Source organism: Acomys russatus, chromosome 21, assembly GCF_903995435.1.
Source record: "Acomys russatus chromosome 21, mAcoRus1.1, whole genome shotgun sequence".
Taxonomy (NCBI): Eukaryota; Metazoa; Chordata; class Mammalia; order Rodentia; family Muridae; genus Acomys; species Acomys russatus.
The window spans coordinates 3,302,423-3,317,106 of NC_067157.1; positions in this window are offsets into that span (position 1 = coordinate 3,302,423).

Consider the following 14,684-nt stretch of genomic DNA (forward strand, 5'->3'; position numbering starts at 1 on the left):
TCCCACAATTTGGTTTAACTTTTGCTTGTTAATGATACTTTTCAAATGACATATTTCTGACAGCAATATTACAAAAGTGGTTCTCTCCTCTTCTGCACATTATATCAGGAGGCACATGCTGTCAGTTTGTCTCATTACCTGGAGTGTTACCTTTGATGATTTACTTGAGATTTTTAACCACTTCGTCAGTTCACTGTAAAATAACTAGCTGATCCTTATAAAAATAAAAGTTTTTCAAATGGTCTAACTTTGAGACTATGTAAATATTCCAACACTCATTAAACTTTTGCCCAATTTAACTACCATTCTTCAGGTTATCTAAACTAATTATAATAATACTTGCTAACCCAAGTTATTTCTCACTCCATTATTCCTTCTAACTATTGCTACATTCCTTCAGTTCAAATAGTGCAATCTAAATTTATCTTTTAAAAAAATCTGTAATTTTAAGTGCCTTATGTTCAACAAAGAGTGATAAGGCTTTTTAATGATTTATAGTTTTATGCTAAAATAACCCATTTTTTTCATTTTGTCATTAGTTCAGGTTGAATCATGCACACTTTCTTAAAGTATGATTATATGTATAGATTGGTTTAGCTATGAGTAAAGAGGGACATGATAAAATCATTGATATTGGAAAGTCTCTTGCACATACGATGCCTTTGACATACTGTCTAAATTCCCACTTTACAGATGATGCTTTTTTGTTAGTAATTATAGGGATATTTACCTGGAGGGGTTTAAAGCTGATGCTTATCCATCTTTTTCAACTAGGAGTGAAGCTATGAAGTCTTATAAATACATTCAATTATTTTGTCACAAGAAATTATAACACTATACTGCGAAGGAAATCTTTGCTCCTTTTTTCTCTCATGAACTCACTCTCTCACAGTTATTAGAATGCCCTCATCAACACCTGCTATAAAGCACAAACATCAAGTACTGTCCACTGTGTGAGTACTTGTATATGATTGCAAAACAAAACTCTTTAGGTTAATTCTATAGCCTTTGTACCAGATGTCATATAGAAAAAAGTTATTTCCACTTACACATTATTGATTTTTGTACATATATAAAATATAAATTATTTAAAAATAGTACAAAATATGTGAATTTGAACTATAAGTGACACCAAATATGACAGGCAAAGTCATTAAGGAAAGAAAAGAAAAGGAGATCCAAAGCCACAGCTAAATCTGAGGGCTTTTATTAAGTATACTCAATGGAAAATTGTTCAAGGATGAATATTACCTAATAGTGAAATAATGAAATAAAGACCATACTTATCCATATATTTTCCATGTGTCTTCATCGTCATAATTAAAGATTATTCTTTACCTCCAGCTTACATATGAAGGTTTTATGGTCAACTTTAGGAAAAATTCATGAAATACTTACATATCAGATACACATTAGTATGGAATATAAATTCCCTTTCCAAAATAAAATAATAAGAGCACTGTGAATAAAGATCAGGCCAAAACAAGACTAAAACCAAGCAGGGCAAACACCAGATCCGATGCTTCAATTACAAATGTCTAAGTGCTTTTACTTCTCCAAATTTTCACCTTGCAACCTCCATCTTTCTCTTGGCTACTTTCCATTGGTTGTGTACAGCTTCCCATGTCATGTGTCTCATGGATATAGTGTCTTCAACATCTTGGTATCTAAATTGTAACCAGAGCTTTCCTTGCAAAGATTTATATAATGTTTGTGGGGTTGTTTTTTGTTTTTTGTTTTGTTTTGTTTTGTTTTGTTTTGTTTTGTGCCTCTTTCAGGTACTACAAAAATGTCATGAGTTACCTGATTAAGTAACCTCTAAAATCACAGAGTAATAATCTATAGAGATGGTTAGTGTTGCAACTTTCCGTATACAAAAGGAGCAACAATTGAAAATCACTGCCAAGTTCTTTTGCCATCCTTGGACAAAAAATGGGCCTCTTGAAACAGAGTTACAGGAGCTGAAGTTGAAACTGTTGAAACACTTCCCTACTTATTGTTTTCTGAAAGCTTCAAAATTCTTAGGCTTTCCTTATAGAAGTTGGAGCTTTAGCTGGAGTGAAAGGGTGTTCCCTTACAAGACCAGTCCATTTTGTTCCAGTGCAGAGGGAAAAACTTTATTTAATGGTATTACTCTCTTTAACAATAGCAGCTTCCCCGCTCCCACTCCCTGAAAATGACTTAACTACAATCTTCAATGTATTATTTTTTTTTCCTCTCTACTAGGACACTTTTAAATGTTCTTTCTGCCACACTTGTAGCTTTTTTATATTGGAGACCCAAATAATAGTATTCATTACTAACAATTCCATAGAATGAAATACAATGTTTTTTGAAGTCTCTACAAAAAATTATGCCATTTAGTTTTCTTCAATTTTATACAAATTCTCATTACATTTGTGAAATTCACCCTTTTGCCAAAATATTAAAAATATGTCAGAAAGTAAAATTCCTGATAGGACAATTGTATACCTTTGAAACTTCATGAAAATTCCATTCTCCATATTTTTCTCAGAATTGTCATACCTAAGTTTCACTATCATGTATCATAAAACTATGCTTAGAAACTTTCAATTTCTTTTTGAGACATTTACAAAATCTTCTGTATTTTTCCACATAACAAAACCTAAAAGCCAAACGATTGTGTTTACCACTGCAACAGCCCCATAGCCAATAGCAGTTTCTGTAGTTAATTTTATGTTATGATAAATTACAAAGAAAAAAGAGAATATATGTTGGCTTAGAGTTCTAGAAGGAAAAAGCCCAGAAGCAAGACATGAAGGCTGAAATATGAAACTAGACTTCCAATCAAGACAGACAAATAGAAAGACAGATGCCAGAATGTAGAGTGTCTAAACTCTTAAAGTTCACCATCAGGTGTAAATTTACTCCAGAAAGTCTCTATTTTCTTAAGGTTGTGTAACTTTCCCATATAGCACAAAGGATTGTGGACCAACTGTATGAACACATAAGTACATCTCCCATTCAAATAACCATAGATAAGTTAAAATATAACTAAGCACTGTGTTAAGTTTAAGAAAAAGACATTCATCTTTTTTAGTGATTATTACAAAATTTAAGCTATGATATAGAGCCATATAATCTTACATGCATTTGAATAAGATTGTACTTGGCCAGAAAAATCATCTTATGACGGTATTAGGTTCATATATTATATAATAAGCTTTTTTTTCAAGGTAAGTTTTTTCTTTCAGATATAATTAATTTTCTTCCCACACAGATCTTATTCTTATCTTTAAATATATTTTTAATTTTTAAAAGTGTATGAGAGCCTATGATAACTAGATTTCTTCTAACATGTCACCAAAGAATACTATTGATTTTGTATATTATTTTTAATTCTCTAACATTTATTATTTAAATCATTTTAAGGAAATTTATTATTGATTCATTAAGCATTCTTGTTATACTTTTATCATATACAAATAAAGAAACCTATATCGAATTTTAATTTTATATTTGAGTTCCTAATTTGCATCTTATAGAGTGAACTATGTGAACTTATTTCTGGGGTTTGAAAACTCAGCAATTCATGAGCTTGCCTCAAGCTCATAACTTGAAATCTCACTAATCCCCACCAAGGAAATATCTACCCTTTAAAACTCCACAGCCAAGTAACTCTGTATAAGTCTACCACCTGCTAATCCTGTTTTTCTCAATAAATCTCTCATGTGAGTTTGTTGTACAGTTTGACTTTGTGATATTCCTTGTATTCCAACTGCCAGGATACTTTTCCCTTCAGAACTATAACACTTTCATTGGGGAAAACTTTCCTCTTAGAGCTGTGATACTAAATATTTATTATTCTCACATGCATTGCCGTGCTTATTTTTCAAATAATTTTAATTGCAATATTTCTCCTTTTTGTTTCTTCTTTCCAAATTTGGCTATTAAAAAAAAGCAAGTCATTTTGATTTTGGGTATATCTTTGCTACATGTATGAATATCACTGACATTTAACTATCAGGGTAATTATTCCACAAACCAGAGGCATCAATGTCTGTAGCTTTTAGATGTACACAGATTTCTACTTGGATTTTTATCACCTAGCATCATGAAGATTTGAAAGGACAATTTATCTTGAAAGTTGAAACATGTGCCTTCTAACTAACAATTATCTAAACATGTGCCTTCTAACTAACAATTATCTAGGGACCAAAATAGAGAACCACAAACAGATAGATTAGTTTTACATTCACTAAATCCAAATAATGCTGAGGTCTGTTTAAATTTCTATTCCTAGCTCCAGGTCTCTAAGAAAAAATAGTAATTCCCTGCATAACGTTACCTATTCTAGAAATATAAATCTTACCATAATTGATTTTCCTTTGCACAAATTGTTTAGCTTTTATTAAGTAAAATACAATATCATATCAATCATATTTTATTAGTTTATTGTTAATATATTTTACATTATATAGTTTAATGTTACTTTAGATAATATTCAGTAAAACCATTCCGATATGTAGTTACTGGTAGGAAGAAAATGAGCTAGCAGAATAAGTTATAACTCATTTTAAGTAAGTTAGTTCAATTAATTATCCACAAATTTTCAATAATTTATAACAAATTTTAGGTGACAAAAATGGACAGTATATCCATTACATGTCTCTTGGACTTTGTAGTACTTCTGTTAAGCAAAATAAGCAAGATTTAACACTTCTAATTTTAACACATCTATACAAATCTCTATAAAAGTTTAGTATTTCTTTAAATATTTTTAGCAAGTAAGATGAACCACTCTAAATTGACTATGAAGTGGATATCATATGGAGTAATGGAAAAAATAGAAAATCTAGACATTACCTCTAATAAATGTAGTGTAAATATTGTTATCAATGAAATAAAGGTAATTTAGTAGATAATAAATATGTTCTCTATAGTTATAGCTACAGCCATTGAATACCAACCACATAAGTAACCATGAAATAGAAACTAAACCAACACTTCACACAGTCAACATGATCACAAATTAACTCAGAAAACATGGAAAGATGACACAAGAAAATCTATGTAGCATAATGTTAGAGATCTTCCAGGATCCAGAAAAGGTAATATATGGGAAGAAGTATTTAAAAATTCTCTTTTTTATATAATGCCGTCATGCTTAAAGAAACTCTCAGTACTCTAGAGAATGAAACCAACTACTTAAGAAATATAAATAAGTCTTAATTAATGCTTCAAAAAGATGATAGCTAATGTTTAAAATTAACAGAAAAGGGTTACATTATTGTTAATAATCAGAAAGTGCAACTGAATGCTATGTTTATAAGCCACTGTTACACTTTGTGGTGGATTAATTAATTGTTGACCGTGAAGCTATTGCAAGATGCAGAGTAATTAGTACTCTCCTGCCTGCACAGACACTGTGGAAAATGAAGGAGCTATCCTGGTTTGTATCCATTCATCGAGCCTTATTTGTAATTAAGGAATTCAATGTGATTGCATTTCAATCCGACTGCATTTAATGTTTCTGAAGATACATAAACACCTTTGCAGCTTTGTTAAGACTCCTGATATACATTTTTTCTAGTAATTTGTTTACCATTTTGCATCACAGGTTGTTTATTATACTGTTGTTGTTTGAATAGGTTTTGATGCATCTTTTATAGGTCATTTTAGCAGTGGGCTTATATTTGCATGTAGTTTAGTGATAGCACTCTTTGTTTCTGGGAGTGTCATTCAAGCACTTTGGGAAAGTCAATCACTGGTGCAAAATTTCCTAATATTGACTATGTTTTGGGAAATTTTTTTCTGAAAGTCAGCTTGAGTGTATATAATATTCTTGATTGTCAGGGAAGTTTTGTTTTTGTTTTGTTTTTCACAACCTGTTTGATGTCATTTCATTCCCTTGTTGTCTGTAAGATTTCTAAAACAAAAAATGTTACTAATCTAATTGATATTTTTTTACAGATGACTTGACACTCTTTTCCTGCATTTTTCCATCTCTTTTTTTCTTTTTGATTCTTGTATGGCAAGAAATTATTTCCTTTCTAATTATGTCTACTTGACATCTCATGGGTTTTCAGTAGAAGGATGTCAATATTGTTCTCACAGATATAAATATAGTTGGCTGTTACTCCAATTATTAGATTTCTTTGTCTTTAGTTTATGGCCTCTAAATCCGGACATTATTTTATTTTTATTTTTTAGTCTTATATTAAATGATTAAAGTACACTTCTTTTATGTTTCTTTCCTTACATGGATTTATAGCAAGTGGATGAATGTATGTATTTCTTGATGAACGGGAAAGTTCTTCAACAATCAGATACCTACATGAAAATACTGCTCTTTGTATGATTTATAGAAGAGAAGGCTCTGTTTTAATACCTGACCATCTTACAAGAACCATATGACAGCTCTTGTAAAAGTATGTATGGTTCAGTCATCACCCTCCTGTCCAGTTGCATCAAGAAAGCAAAATATATTTCAAATACAATTATTTAATGAGTACATGTTTAATTTTTAATTTCAAATCACTAGAAACAACTGAAATTGTCTTCCATTTTGATAGAGTTCAAAGTAGCTTTGCAAGTAAATGAAGCCAGTCTCATAAATTCATCTACTGTATAAGACTGTATTTATTTGATAATCTTAAGAAGACAGATTCACAGTGACAGTGGATGTGTCAGTAGTCCCAAAGAAGTAGTTTGTTACTCTAGCAGGACCTGAGGTGGTATGTTCTGTACCATTAATGCTGTACGGGTACAACTGAATCATGATTGCTGCATATTATCTATATTTCTGCTAAAATTTGAAAACAGTTCAATGAAATATCGTATCCTCATGATTGTAGACTTCTAAGAATACCGAGTTGGTACTTCAGTAATCTGAAAGTGATTAACAAGATAACTAAAATCTCCCAAATACTTATGCTAAAAAAAAGCAAAAACAAAAATAAAACTCATGAATAAAGTGTCTTATAAAAATATACCTAGAATAAGATATTTATATCACATTAGCCTAACAAATTAAGTATATAATTTTGAACAAACATATTTATTATGCTTACCTGAATAGTTAGTATTTTGATAATTAATTAAGTATTTAGCCTTTCCTCCTTATCTTTACTCAGGTAAGTGACCTACCTTGTAACTGTCACTCTGTCATGTACACCAATCCAAATAATGATCTTATAATGGATGGACAGACAAATAAGGATCTCTAGCTGTAGGTAAGGCTGAAGATATAGATCAGTATTTTTTAAACCTTCCTAATTCTGTGGAACTTTAATGCAGTTACTCATGCTGTCATGATCTACAACCACTGTGTTTCTACTTCATAACTGTAATTTTGTTACTACTATGAATTTTAATGTAAATATTTGCCATAGGTAACTTTGGTAACCTTATTTAAAGTAATAACATCCTGCAAATTATATTCCCAAATATTTCTTTAAAATCAAATATATAAGACTTAGATTAAAGTATTTAATATTTAAATATACTGTTTTAGGAGGGGGTGCGGCAACTCCTATGTATTAATATAAAAATAGGGAATCCTTCAGCATACAGGCTTAATTGTGCTCTGAAAAGAATAGTAAGCATCATCAAGATGGCGATGCCCAGCAAGCACTGTATCTGATCTACTGCACGGAGACCAGGGACTTGAATAGAGCCACAGACTGTTAAATCCAGAGAACTTTAGCTGAATTGGGTCTCGCACAGCGCAGACCACCGGCGACCTGGCCCCGAGTCAAGTATCAGTCCACTGAAGCCCTGAACCCACTCTCTAGACTCTCATACAGAACCCACCTGCAGCTGCAGCTGGTACATAAAGCCAGAATTCAGTGTGCAGGTTGGTACCGGAGCACCTGGCCTATAGAAGTTACAGGGAAACAGGAGAAGCTGCCCTGGTTCCATCCACCCGCCCCTCACAAACCTGCTGAGGATCTCACGCCGTGGGTCCACCTAGCTCCGGGACAGCGCATGCAATCTGTGGTGCCAAATCAGGCCCACTTTGGAATAGAGTGTGGGTTACTGACCTGTTTGTGTCCACCTAGCTCAGAGAGAGCAGCATGAAGCCTGAAGTGCCAAACTGTGCCCACATTGGAACAGAGCACAGGGTACTGAGCTGCTTGTGTCCACCTAGCTCAAAAAAGGTGCCCACAACCCATGGTGCCAAACCAGGCCCACTTTGGAACAGAGTGTGGGTTACTGAGCTGCTTGGATCTATCTAGCTCAGAGAGAGTAGCATGCAGCCAGCAGAGCCATACCAGGCCCACATAGGAACAGAGTGAGCCTGCAGATCCCAGCAGTTAGAACCCAGCTTGGACACTTCACACAGCCCTGGCAGGATCTCCCATGGGGCTGGGTCCACCTATCTCAGACAGAGCAGTGTGCAGCCAGCTGGGATACACCAGGCCCACATTGGAACAGAGCGCAGGGTACTGAGCTGCTTGGGTCCAACTATCTCATAGAGAGCAGCGTACAGCCCATTGGGAGCCAAACCGGTCCCACATTGGAATAAAGCACAGGGGGCAGAGCCTAATGATTCAAGAAGTTAGAACCTAGAGTAGACACAACAAACAACCCCGGCAGCATCTCCTACGCTCTTCGGAAAGGCTTGAAACCCCAGAGGTGTCTATACATTGGTCTAAAAGGTGCATATAGCTCAATGGGTCTGAGCTGGGTGAGGCCTGGCTACAGGTCCGTGGGAAGTGCAGGGAAGTGAGAACATCTTGCCCAGTCAGAGATGGCCAGCCTCGATCTGAGACCCCCATAACAGCTGGCCTGAATCAAAACACTAACATGAGAGGAAATAGTCAGAAGCCTACTTCTGCTGACCCAGCCCAGACCCTAAGGTGTACAGCAAAGTCTCCAGGAGTGGAAACTAGGTCACCTACCTGTGTCAAGGGAAAAACTCCCTAATCCCCACAGGCAAGAGCATGTAACCTATAATCATTCACTAAGTATCCACTGTCAACAACTATTGAAGGAAACCAGACGCCACACCCCATTAACAGAAACAGCAAAATGTCTACAGGACAGTGTAAGAATGCAAACAACAAAAGCCAAAACAGCTCAGCACCTCCAGATCCCAGCTATCTTAAAAAAAAAAAAAAACAACCCGGAGAAACCGAACACAATCAAAAATACAAGAAAATGAACTCAAGTCCTTAAAAGGAAGATGATAATGGAAGAAATGAATGAAATCTGTAAACAACTGCAGGAGGATGCAGGGGGACATAAAAGAGTCGTATAGAAATACACTGGAAGAATTTCAGGAAAATACAGACAGATGATGGAAATCAATAAAACACTTCAAGATCTGAGAACGAAAACAAAATCTATGATAAAAAGACATATGGAAGAAAAACATGACTGAGAGACCACAGAGAAGAAAGCAACCAAAAATAGATGGCCTTCTCAAACAGAATCCAGGAAATGGAGAAACGAATTTTGGGACTTGAAGATACAATCGTAGAAATCGAAACAACCATCAAAGAAAATGCTAAATCAGAAAAGTTCCTGACACAGAATATCCAAGAAATCAAGGACAGCATGAAAAGAAGAAACCTGATAATAATAGGCATTGAGGAAAGAGAAGACACCCGACTCCATGGCCCAGAAAATATCTTCAATCAAATCATAGAAGAAAAATTTCCCAATCTGAAGGAGATGCATATAAACATAAAAGAGGCCTAACACCAAATAGAATAGACCAGAAAAGAAAATCTTTCCACTACATAATAATAAAAACACAAAATATACATGACAAAGAAAAAATATTATAAACTGCAAGGAAAAAAGGCAGAGGAACACACAATGGCAAACCTATTAGAATTACAGCCGACTTCTCAGCTGAGACCAAGAAAGCCAGAAGGGCCTGTATAGAGGTCCTGCAAACTCTAAGAGACAACAGATGCCAGGTTAGACTACTGTACCCAGCAAAACTATCAATAACCGTTGATGGAGAAAACAAAATATTCAATGACAGTAACAAACTCAAACAGTACGGATCCACAAATCCAGCCTTACAGAGGTTACTAGAAGGAAAACTCTACCACACAGGGATGAGTTACAACCAAAACTACACAGGAAATTGATAATTACACCATCGCAAAATCACAACCTCACAAATTCTCGACTGTAACAAATATCAAAATGAAGGGACTTAACAGTCACTGGTCATTAATATCTCTCAACATCAATGGTCTCAATTTTCAAAAAAAAATAAATAAATAAATAAATAAATAAATAAAACACATAGACTAACAGAATGGATACATAAACAAGACTGAATATTCTTCAGCTTCCAAGAAACACATCTCACCCACAAGGACAGACATTACTTCAGGGTAAAAGGCTGGGAAAAAATATTCCAAGATAATGGTCACAAGATGCAAGCTGGATTAGCCATCCTAATATCTAATAATAAAGAATTTCAACCAAAATTAATCAAAAGGGATGAGGAAGGACACTTCCTACTCATCAAGGGTAAAATCTACCAAGATGATGTCACAATTCTGAACATGCTCCAAATACAAGGACACCCACATTTGTAAAATAACTATTAACAAAGCTTATACTACTCATTGATCCCAATGAATTAATTGTTGGAGACTTCAACACTCAACTTTCACTGAGGGATAGGTCATTGAAACAGACACTAACCTGAGAAGTAACATCATTAACCAACGCCATGAATCAAATGGATCTAAAAGTTATCTACAGAACTTTCTGCCCAAATACAAAAGACTATATTTTCTTCTCAGCACCCCATGGAACCTTCTAAAAAATTGATCACATAGTAGGTCACAAAGCGAGCCTCAACAGATACAAAAAGATTGAAATAATACATTGTGTCTTATCAGATCACCATGATCTAAGGCTGGACTTCAACAACAGAAACGACAAAAAAAAACTACTCACGAGTGGAAACTAAACAACTTTCTACTTAACGACACATGGGGCATGGAAGAAATAAAGGAAGAAATAAAAGACTTACTGAAATTCAATGAAAATGATAGAACAACATACTCGAATTTGTGGGACACATTGAAAGCAGTGCTAAGAGGAAAATTCATAGCACTAAATGCCTTTAAAAAGAAATTGGAAATATCCCACATAAGCAACTTAACAACACATCTGCAAGCCCTAGAAAAGAAAGAAGCAGAAATATCCCAGAGTAGACGTCTGGGAATTATCAAACTCAGGGCTGAAATCAATAAATTAGAAACAAAGAGAACAGTCCAAAGAATCAACAAAACAAGAAGGTGTTTTTTTTTTTGTTGTTGTTGTTTTGTTTTGTTTTTTGAGAAAATCAACAAAATAAACAAACTATTAGCCAAACTAACTAAAAAGCAGAGGGACACTATCCAAATCAACAAAATCAGAAATGAAAAGGGAGACATAATAACAGACATGGAAGTAATACAAAGAACCATAAGATCCTACTTTGAGGGTATATATGCCACCAAATTTGAAAATCTGAGGGAAATGGACAATTTTCTTGATCGATTCTGCTTGTCAAAATTGAATCAAGATCAGATAAACAAACTAAATAGGCTTATTTCTCCCATAGAAATAGAAGCAATCACTGATAGTCTTCCAAGCAAAAAAAAAGGACTGGCCAGAAGTTGTCAGTGCAGAATTCTATCAGATTTTCAAAGAGGAGCTAATACCAATACTCTTCAAGCTACTTCAAAAGATAAATACCAAAGTCGTTCTACGAGGTCACAGTCACGTTGATACCTAAACCTCACAAAGACCCTACAAATAAGAACTTTAGATCAATTTCTCTTATTAACATAGATGCAAAGATACTCAATAAAATACTCACAAAATGAATACAAGAACATATCAAAGATATCATTCATCATGAGCAGGTAGGCTTCATTACAGGCATGCAGGGATGGTTTAATATATGGAAATCCATCTATGTAATACACCATATAAACAAACTAAAAGAAAAAAACCACATGATCATCTCCTTAGATGCAGAAAAAGCATTTGACCTATTCATGTTTAAAGTGTTGGAGAGGTCAGGGATACAAGGCACGATCCTAAACATAATAAAGGCTATATACAGCAAGCCAATAGCAAACATCAAATTAAATGGAGAGATACCAAGGAAATTCCTCTAAAATCGGGGATCAGACAAGGCTGCCCACTATCTCCATATCTCTTCAATATAGTTCTTGAAGTCCTAGGCAGAGCAATAAGACAACAAAAGGAGATCAAGAGAATCCAAATGGGAAAGGAAAATGTCAAATTATCCCTATTTGCAGATGATATGACAGTGTACATAAGTGACCCCCAAAATTCCACCAGAGAACTCTTTCAGCTGATAAACACATTCAGCAAACAGGCTGGTTACAAATTAAGTCAAAAAACATCAGTAACCTTCCTATATACAAATGACAACATACAGAGGAAGAAATTAGGAAATCTACACCCTTCACATTAGCCAAAAGCAATTTAAAATATCTAGGAGTAACTCTAACCAAGCAAGTGAAGGACTTGTTTGAAAAAAAACTTTTAGTCTCTCAAGAAAGAGATTGAAGGCAACTTCAGAAGATGGAGGGATCTCCCTTTTTTGTGGATTGGGAGAATTAACATAATAAAAATGGCCATCTTACCAAAGGAATTTACAGATTCAATGCAATCCCTACCAAAATACCTACACAATTTTTAAAGAACATTGAAAGGTAAATTCTCAACTTTATATGGAAAGACAAAAAGTCCAGAATAGCTAAAACAATCTTATACAATAAAAGATCCTCCGGAGGAATCTCCATGCCTAATCTGAAGCTGTACTATAGAGCAATTGTAATTAAAACAGCATGGTACTGACACAGTAATAGGCTGGTTGATCAATGGATTCGAATAGAAGATCCAGATATGAATCCACACACATATATTCACTTGATTTTTGACAAAGAAGCCAAATCTATTTAATGGAAAAAGGATAGCATCTTCAACAAATGATGCTGGTCTAACTGGATTTCTACATGTAGAAAAATGCATTTAGACCCATACTTGTCACCATGCACAAAACTCAAATCCAAGTGGATTAAAGACCTCAACATAAAATCAGAGACACTAAATCAGGTAGAAGAAAAAGTGAGGAAGAGCCTGGAACACATTGGCACAGGAGACAACTTCCTGAACAGAATACCAACAGCCCAGGCCTGAAGGTCAACAATTAATAAATGGGACCTCATAAGGCTGAGAAGCTTCTGTAAGGCAGGAGACACTGTCAAAAGAACAAATTGCGGGCTGGTGAGATGGCTCAGAGGTTAAAGGTGCCACCTGCTCTTCCTGAAGTCCTGAGTTCAATTCCCAGAAAGCACATGGTGGCTCACAACCATCTACAAAGAGATCTGGTGCCCTCTTCTGGTATGCAGGGAAACATTCAGGTAAAACAATGTAAACATAATAAATAAATATTAAAAACAAAAACAAAGCGACAACCTACAGCCTGGGAAAAGATCTTCACAAACCCTACATCTGACAAAGGTATAATATCCAAACTTTATAAAGAACACAAGAAATTAAACACCAATAAACCAAATAATCCAATTGAGAAATGAGACTCAGAATTAAACAGAGAATTCTCAACAGAGGAACATCAAATGGCTGAGAAACACTTAAAGAAATGCTCAACGTCTTTAGTCATCAGAGAAATGCAAATCAAAACAACTCTGGGATTCCATCTTACACCCACCAGAATGGCTAAGATCAAAAATTCAAGTGACAGCACATGCTGGCAAGGATGTGGAGAAAGAGGAACACTCCTTCATTGCTGGTGGGAATACAGACAAGTGCAGCCACTTTGGAAATTTGTCTGGAGCTATCTCAGAAAACTGAGAATAGGGCTTCCTCAAGACCCAGCTATTCCACACCTTGGAATATACCCAGGAGATGCTATAGCATACACCAGGGACATATGCTCAACCATGATCATAGCAGCTTTATTCATAATAGCCAGAATATGCCAACAGCCTAAGTGTCCCTCAGTAGAAGAATCGATAAAGAAACTGTGGTACATTTACACTATGGAATACTATTTAGCTATTAAAAACAAGGAATTTCCGAAATTTGTGGACAAATGGATTGAACTAGAAATGATGATAATGAGTGTGCTAACTCAGCAGCAGAGAAACTCAAATGGTATATACTCACTTATAACTGGAAACTAGCCCAAGGGGCATGTCCCATGAAAATGTTCACTTACCAGGATAGTGGGATAGCGGTAAGGACATCCAATTGGGACTCTTGCTGAGAGAAATATAGGAGATAGGGAAATAGAAGGATCCAGAGGGTCCTAGAAACCTATAAGAAGAACACTATGATGGGAGGATCTGGGACCAGGGGTTCTGCTCGATCTATGGCAAAGACAATACATGCAGTCATCATCAAACCCCTTCCCAGATCTAGCCAAGGGACAGAACATTCTCCACAGTCAAGTGGAGAGTGGGGACTGACTTTCACACAAACTCTGGTGCCACATATTTGGCCATGTCCACTTGATGGGAGGCCTGATGGCACTTGGAGGAAGGATAGCCGACTACCAAGAAGAGACTTGATACCCTAGCATCATATTCAGGGGGAGGAGGTCCCCTCAGTCACAGTCATAGGGAAGAAGAATGGGGTGAAAGTGGGAGGGAGGGAGTAATGGGAAGATGCATGGGATGGGATAGCAAATGAGATGTAAT